Here is an 8,201-nt window from a genome sequence, read left to right on the forward strand (position 1 = left end):
CACAGTAAAAACAGAATTCGCTCTAGACAGAGAGCCCTGACAGATAACCCTGCAGTCGAAGACCCAGTATACCCATGTTATAATGGGATGGAACCTTCCCCTGGTCAAAGAGCCAGAGCAGAACCGCTGGAAGATGATGCGATCTGAAACAGAGCAGCAACCCAATTTTGATAATCGATCTGCTTCACTATTTTGAGATTGGTAGATGTGCAAAATGGGAATATGAATAAAAACCACTGTAAGATCTCTGATTCGAGATTTCCAAGTCTCGAGAGCAGGAGAGTTTAGGGAACCTCTGGTTAGCCCAAGTTTTGGGTTACAATATGCACTTGCAAGTGAGTCCACACAATAAATGAGTAATGATAGGAGAATGGAATTCAATAACAGCAACAGCAAAAGCAACATATATGCATATAACAAGAACATTTATGGCATTCCATGAATTAGTTGAGAGGAGATTCAGATTTAGTCCACTTATGCACAAAACAACAACATAGCTATAAACCTCATGGGGTTTAGGGCATTTAACTTTCTCAGGGTTGCAACAAGCAAGTACAAGTGGGAATTAATTTTTAACCCTTCTTTTTTCAAAGGACAAACATTTTTTGGTATCCGCGTGTGTGGGTGCATCAAGTCCACAGAAACGTTTCCCGGACAGATCTGAGTCATTTCCAACTTCAGGAAGCATTTCCAGGTGGGACAAATCCAGTGATACGCAGTTCCATCTTCTCTGCCAAGAAACTCTGGTATCACAAACACGCACATATTCAGATCATGTTGGGAACTGCCATTATATGATGGATAATATGAATGCCAGACCATAGAATCGCAAGACATGCGGAATGTTAGTTTTTTTGTAACTTCACATGTCAACATTGCAATAGAATTTGATTTGTGACAACCATCAAATTGGACATGGACTTCTTGGGGCAACAAATGGTATCTAATTTTGGGCTGCTCACAAATTTATCTCCAACTCGAGTTCAGATCTTCGTTCAATTTCCCAAATACGTTTCGATGATTTATTGTATGCCTGCATATACAAGGCCATTTTCACCTTGTTTGTCTTGTAGCTCTTTCTATGCTTTGCCTGTCTGTGTTGTAGCAAATACGTTTCGATGATTTATTGTATGCCTGCATATACAAGGCCATTTTCACCTTGTTTGTCTTGTAGCTCTTTCTATGCTTTGCCTGTCTGTGTTGTAGCTTGCTTTCCAAATAACAATAGACTTCTTGCTTGAAACAAATTTAGAATGCTAAAAAGCTCTTTCGGAATAATCACATATGATTTTACTGGCATCAATGTTTCGAACTCTCCACTGGGGTTCATCATCAAGACAAATATGGAGGACCTGATCTAAAAAGAAAAATAAATAATGTTGAGATTCTCCAGAAAACTCCAACACTAATATGTTGGGCTCTTAGCATTAGTGTTGTAATTTTCTGGAGCATCTCAGCACTTTATTTTTCTTGTTAGATCAGGTCCTCCATATTTGCCATGTTGATGAACCCCATTAGAGGGTTTGAAAAGTTGACGTCAGTAAAATCACAAGTGATTATTCCGAAAGAGCTTATTCCCTATCATTATGAATCACAGAAGTTTGAATTCAGAGACAAATTTAGATTTTTTGCTGAAATTTAAGTACCTTCATATAATGCCATGCACCTTTTATGACCGACAATGCGAAAAAGCAACAAAAACAAAACAAAACAAAACAAAACAAAAAAAAAAACGAGCTGTCTATTTCCTCTAAATCAATTGGACATGTGCAACTAAAATACCAACAATTCAAATGCCAAACAAATGAAAGATTGAATTAGTTGCTTTGATATCCTCTCAGTGCACCAATATTTTCAGTTCGGATAAAAACATCTCCAATCAAACAGTATTATCCATATCTGGCCTGCAATTAAAATTTAAAATTTCTAATGGAATTTGTAGCTCAGGCCAAGTTTTGATAGTAGATTTCCTCACTGCAATACCACAGGAAAACTGTTTTCAGAATGCTCATTTTTTCAACAATCATCTCTAATAAAATGTAGGAACAACCAAATTGGACAAGATGAGTTTTGACATAGTTAAAATGTGCTTCTCATATGTGTTTCACAAATTTTATCTCCAACTCGAGTTCAGATCATCGTTCAATTTCCCAAATATGTTTCGATGATTTATTGTATGCCTGCATATACAAGGCCATTTTCACCTTGTTTGTGTCTTGTAACTCTTTCTATGCTTTGTGTGTCTGTGTTGTAGCTTGCTTTCCAAATAACAACAGACTTGCTTGAAACAAATTTAGAATGGTAAAAAGCACTTTCGGAATAATCACATACGATTTTACTGGCATCAACTTTTCAAACCCTCTACTGGAGTTCATCATTAGGACAAATATGGAGGACCTGATCTAAAAAGAAAATTAAATAGTGTTGAAATGCTCCAGAAAATTCCAACACTAATATGTTAGAGACTGACTCTTAGTATTAGTGTTGGAATTTTCTGGAACATCTCAACACTATTTATTTTTCTTGATAGATCAGGTCCTCCATATTTGTCCTGATGATGAACCCCATTAGAGGATTCGAAACTTTGATGCCAGTAAAATCATATGTGATTATTCCGGAAGAGATTTTTACCAATCATTATGAATCACAGAAGTTTGAATTCAGAGACAAATTTAGATTTTTCTCTGAAATTTAAGTACCTTCATATAATGCCATGCACCTATTATGAGGGTCAAATAGTAATGAATGCTAAAAGAAACGAACTGTCTATTTCCTCTAAATCAATTGGGCATGTGCAACTAAAATACCAACAATTCAAATGCCAAACAAATGAAAGATTGAATTAGTAGCTTTGATATCCTCTCCTTAGTGCACCAATATTTTCAATTCAGATAGAAACATCCCCAATCAAACAGTATCATCCATATCTGGACTGCAATTAAAATTTAAAATTGCTAATGGGATTTGTAGCTCATGCCAAGTTTTGATAGTAGATTTCCTCACTGTAATACCACAGGAAAACTGTTTTCAGAATGTTCATTTTTTCAACAATCATCTCTAATAAAATGTAGTACTCATTATAACAACAAAATTGGACAATGAGTTTTGACATAGTTAAATGTGCTTCTCATAGTCCATGAATATTCTGCGGCATACCCTTGGAAAAAAAAACGATTGTGGCAAATAAAATGGTATCATTGCGTCAAGCCACAAACAAAATTAAAGATATTGCTTACTCTTTGCAATCATAACAACAAAATTGGACAATGAGTGTTGACATAGTTAAATGTGCTTCTCATAGTCCATGAATATTCTGCGGCATACCCTTGGAAAAAAAAACGATTGTGGCAAATAAAATGGTATCATTGCGTCAAGCCACAAACAAAATTAAAGATATTGCTTACTCTTTGCAATCATCCCTTCACTGAGCACCATTAACAACACATTGATCACCAACATCAAAGAGATACACGATGAATACAAAATGTGATTGCTTCAAAGATTGCTTTGTTAGGTACTCCTGAACATGAGGCCTTCTTATACCAGCAGAGATGACACCAGTACAACAAGGTGGATAGTTGAAATCCCCAAGACACGAAAAATGGCCATTATGGAAATCCCCAGAACAGGAAACATGATCATAATTATAATCACTGGACAATTGCATTTGCAATTTGGAGCAGTTGACCAGCTGAAATGAGCCAGTACCTTCCTTTTCAGATAGACATTCGCCTATATCAAGTCAAAAACATGTTTAGAAACAGTTAGGTCCAAAAATTGTTTGCAAGTCTCGGACCATAACTATGTTTGTTGCCCACAGACTTCAGACATTGACATCGTAGCAATCTCAAAGTTCTAACTCAAAAACAGCAGGCTAGGCCAGTATATGTATTTAATCTAGTTATTGATTGGTTGACTAACATGTGCAGATGATTAATGTCGTAGACATCGGGTACTTGGATTAACAAAATCATGAAATCATAACAGAGGACACTATAGGCACAGAGTTTAAATTGCATACCACTCTTAAAAGCAAATATTTTGATCTGGCTAGTGTTAATGGCTCCTTCAAGTGGTGAAAAGATAAAGGCCACATCCGTCTTCTTGAAGAATCTCAAAACGTCCTTTTCTTCTTTATATCTATAAGACATGAATCCCAATAAAATAAAAATAAAAAATATCCCCAAACTCAACAGAAAAGAAAGAACGCATGCGTCAATGATGGGTATACAGGAACACTTACGTAACCTTACCTAGCCCTGGCTTAGACACATTTTTTTAATGCTCTTTGCAGCAAATTTTGCTTGCCATTGACTTGTCATCTCCATATCATGATGGCCCCATCTTCTGCAACTGTTCAACCGTGTTGACAATGGGGCTTGCCTTCTGCTGTTAGAAAGAACCAAATAGTGAAAAATCAATACATTGTACACATGTTTCTCCTAAATAAGCTATATTTAAAGTTTATGAAGAATTGAAATGCTTACGTATGACACCTGTAACAAATCAAGAATGGATAATAAGACTGCGGTGAAAGTCTGAGGTCTTTTCTTGATAAGCCTGGCAACTCTTTTATAACAATATCTCTTTCCAAATCTCGGAGGTTATCATGCATTCTTAACCCTCATTGTCACTGTTCACCTCCACAAGGCCTTTGTTCTCTAGATGCTAATAGCTTTCTAACTGAATCCATTCCATGTTCTTAAGGCCAATACCACTGTCGTTTCATACCTAATTTTAAGTCTCGTGTCTTGGTGTGAACTTTTACTTGTTGACATCATATCCAACTCATCTTCAGAGTAAAATTTGTAATTTTCCCCACAAATTAGTGCCCCAACCACTTTCAAAAATAAAATCAATTCATCACACGCCATTATGAACTCATCCACCAGATATTCTAATAATCTTTGCAGTAGATGAAATTGAAAGAAGATGTGATTCTTATGGCCATATCATTGTCTTTCATAGCTAATTTTAAGTCTTTTACATATCTCAAAATGAACTTTTACTTGCTGGAATCGAGTCTATTCAATTGGTCTTCCCAATAAGATTTTGAACTGGTCCTCTTGATAAGATTTGTCATTTTCTCCATAAAGAAATGCTCCAACCATTTTCAGAGATAAAGGCAATCCATCACAAGCAGCCAAGAACTCATCTACCAGATATTCAAATATCTGTAACAAGGACATACTTGTCAAAAGATATAACCAAAATATATTATGTGAGACAAATACATTCTTTATTGACAAAAACTGCATCCAGTTGATCAAGATGGTCTACATCATCTAAAATTATGAAATCATGAACAGATTTGAGATGTTTATAAGTATCTCTATACTTTCATCAATACAATCTATTTGTCAATCCAATTATATCGAACTTTCAGAAAACAAACAAAAAACAGAATCCACAGTAATCTAAAATATCTAACTGAAAAGTTTTTTCATAAGTTGTTTTTCCTACTCCTTACAATCCCACGATCTACATAAACCGAGGTTTCCAATTGTGTTGTTGTCGAAATAACGCTATTTTCAATTACATCTAACTTTTCATTCAAACCAGAGGCATATTTGGCCATATTCAAGGGTTATCTTTCACCCTTTATTTAGGATGCCTCGAAGAGCCCTATCCATAAGCTTCACCTTGCCACTGCTAGACCAAACAAACATTCCTAAAAAAATTGTGCAAGAAAAAGTGCAGTACTCAAAAACACAACCTAACCCTATAAATAAAACACAAGCCGAGTGCTCCATAAACTAGGGGTGTTAAGACAGATCCATGCGACTGTATATCAATACAGCCATTATATATATCTGTCTTAACCATAAAACTTTTAAACACCTAAAAAAGAACAATAAAAAAGCGAGGGTTACAGCGAGATTTATGATAGCGTGTATCAATACTTGTTATAAAAAAAAAAACAAAAGAGTAAAGTATAACCCATTACACACCTTGTGCGTGAAGCTGCTTGAAGATGAAACATGACAGAGGTCTCTTCTCTAATATTCAAATGTACGGAGCATTTCGTTTTCTGTTAATGAACTTGCAATGAAGGCTTAACACCGTAGAAGACTGGAATAACAATAGTCAGCTGCTAGGACATGAGGAGGAGCTCATTCATACACCATTGTGATTCGGCATCCCTTGAAATGATAATGGCTATATGAACAGAGGCACTCCCAACAGCGTCTTCTACATGGAGAAAGAGGCAGATGTAGAGGAAGAATCCGAATGTGTTCTTGGCATCTGGACCGCGACGATAGCAATGGTCGGTGTTATCGGTATATGCAGAGGCAGAGGCCGAGGCCGAGGCAGACTAACTGCCAACTGGTAAGCGTATGATGGTAACTGGAGGAAACTGGCTCCTCTCAATTTAGTTTTCAGCCTTGTTTGCCCAAAACAAGGATCCGGTTGGTGTGCCATGGCTAATTGGATTCAATGAGGGAAGGGTATTAAAGGGCCTTGGATTATAACGCAAAAGGGGGAGGCAGGAGATGAAACGAAGCTTCCGAGAAGAAATTTTAGGGTTTCGATACAGAGCAAGGAGGCCGGAGATGAGACGAAGCCTAGAGAAATTCTAGGGTTGAATATCTTGAAAAATAAAGTGGGCTATATATAATGATTGAATGAATGATTGTACAAAGACGTGGTGACCAAGGAGTTCAATGGGCATTCACCAAGGCTGAATTGTCATTCAAAGAGTTTAGTGTTTTATAAATGGTGAAAATGTTACTATTAGGAATTTCATTGAATCGATTTTAAAATTTTGAAGTTTTTGTCTATAGGATAAGATAAGATAAGATAATTATATTTATGTCTAATTAATGACCACAAAATAGGTCAAAGGGACTGTTGAATACACTGATGTATATACAAACTATAAAAGATACAATGCATGAAGTAAATCAACGTCTGGCTTTAGCGGAGAAGATCCGGGACCTAATAGGTCTGAGGATCAAACCCATCTCTCCTATCATATGAGGCTGAATGAATAACGCTAAAGAAACTCAACAATGTTTGTTGGCTCGATGAAGAGCCGATAGCAAGTGCAAATTGTCCATGTGAATTCCATCCATTTTTTTGTAGGCAAGTCATTGTGTCCAACATTATTTGTCACACGAATATACTTCCACTTCGGTGTTCACCACCATCTCCTCAAGGATGGGGTTTGAATGAAATGTGTGCGTTTCAAGGTGTAATTGTTATAAATTATTCTTTTTAAATTAATGGCATGATTTGCCAAGGTTTTTTTTTTCTCGACCATGGATTTTTATTAATATCCAAAAAAATTACATTTGTATATCTTTCGAGAGCATAGTGTTATTCTCATAAAATGACACTTAATTTTCAGGGGATAGTACAAAAAAGCAATTAGTTAGCTGTTAAGATTAGTAAATTACAAGAATGAATTTAGTGGGTAATCTTTATAATAACAAAAATAAAATTTGACATAAAGAATTTCCAAACAGATAAAATATTTATAGATGCTTATATAATAGAGTTTACAATCTAACAATAAGTAGCATACTAAGAAGTAGACAATAGTATCTAAAAGCCAAAAGACAAGTACTAACTACTAAACCAAAAAACAAGAACCAAAACAAAGATGGACTTATTCATCCAAGATGATCACTGGGTAATTTGGTGAGGAGTTTGTACTAGCCATGTTAAGGGGTGGGATGTTGATAACTTTTTCCTCGTTCTAATGAGTATTTTAGTTTGTATCTGAATCTGAGACGATGTAGCACTCCACTCTATTCAAGTTGGCCACTATATCATCCATATCATAACAGATGTCCCTCAAAATCCTTTTCAACTCCTCATGGCCTGCAAATAGTTTATAGGTATCAACTTGTTTGTCACGGAGCACCATATTGAGAAGAGTCTCTAACTGTTTTGATATAAAATGCAGAAAGTACAATCTTCTATTTCTCAGCTTTCCTACGTCTGGCACCTATTTGTTGTTAATACTACAAGCTTTTGTATATGAGTGATACATTCAATCCCCAAACTCCTTTACTTCCGGAGTGTGGATTTCCTTTCTCACTTCCATACGAGCAACATCAAAAAAAAATTCAACAAACTCCCGCCCAAACAGCCGACAGTGTCTGGAAGAAGACACCCCTGAAGCACCTCCCCTACGACTAGGCAATCTTTGGCGAGGTGCCATAAGAACCCGAAGCCTCTGAACAACCCAAACA

General features: G+C 36.2%; 1 long non-coding RNA gene across 3 annotated transcripts; it reads right to left on the reverse strand.

The window, feature by feature from the left end:
* Window positions 1–268: 268 nt before the first annotated feature.
* LOC149188918 (uncharacterized) lies at window positions 269–6,596 on the reverse strand. 3 transcript variants are annotated; one of them, XR_016255859.1, is made up of 5 exons: window positions 5,952–6,596; window positions 4,488–5,174; window positions 4,244–4,389; window positions 4,022–4,140; window positions 269–3,732 (listed from the first exon to the last, which is right to left on the reverse strand). It is a non-coding gene; the product is annotated as an uncharacterized LOC149188918 (long non-coding RNA). The 3 variants fall into 3 exon arrangements; XR_016255860.1 differs by having other exon boundaries at window positions 4,254–4,383; window positions 5,952–6,595; XR_016255858.1 differs by having other exon boundaries at window positions 4,254–4,389; window positions 5,952–6,595.
* Window positions 6,597–8,201: the final 1,605 nt, after the last annotated feature.

The sequence above is a fragment of the Pinus tabuliformis genome, chromosome 3_1 (genome assembly GCF_031772625.1).
Source record: "Pinus tabuliformis cultivar Carrire ecotype Pingquan chromosome 3_1, CPIR1, whole genome shotgun sequence".
Lineage (NCBI taxonomy): Eukaryota > Viridiplantae > Streptophyta > Pinopsida > Pinales > Pinaceae > Pinus > Pinus tabuliformis.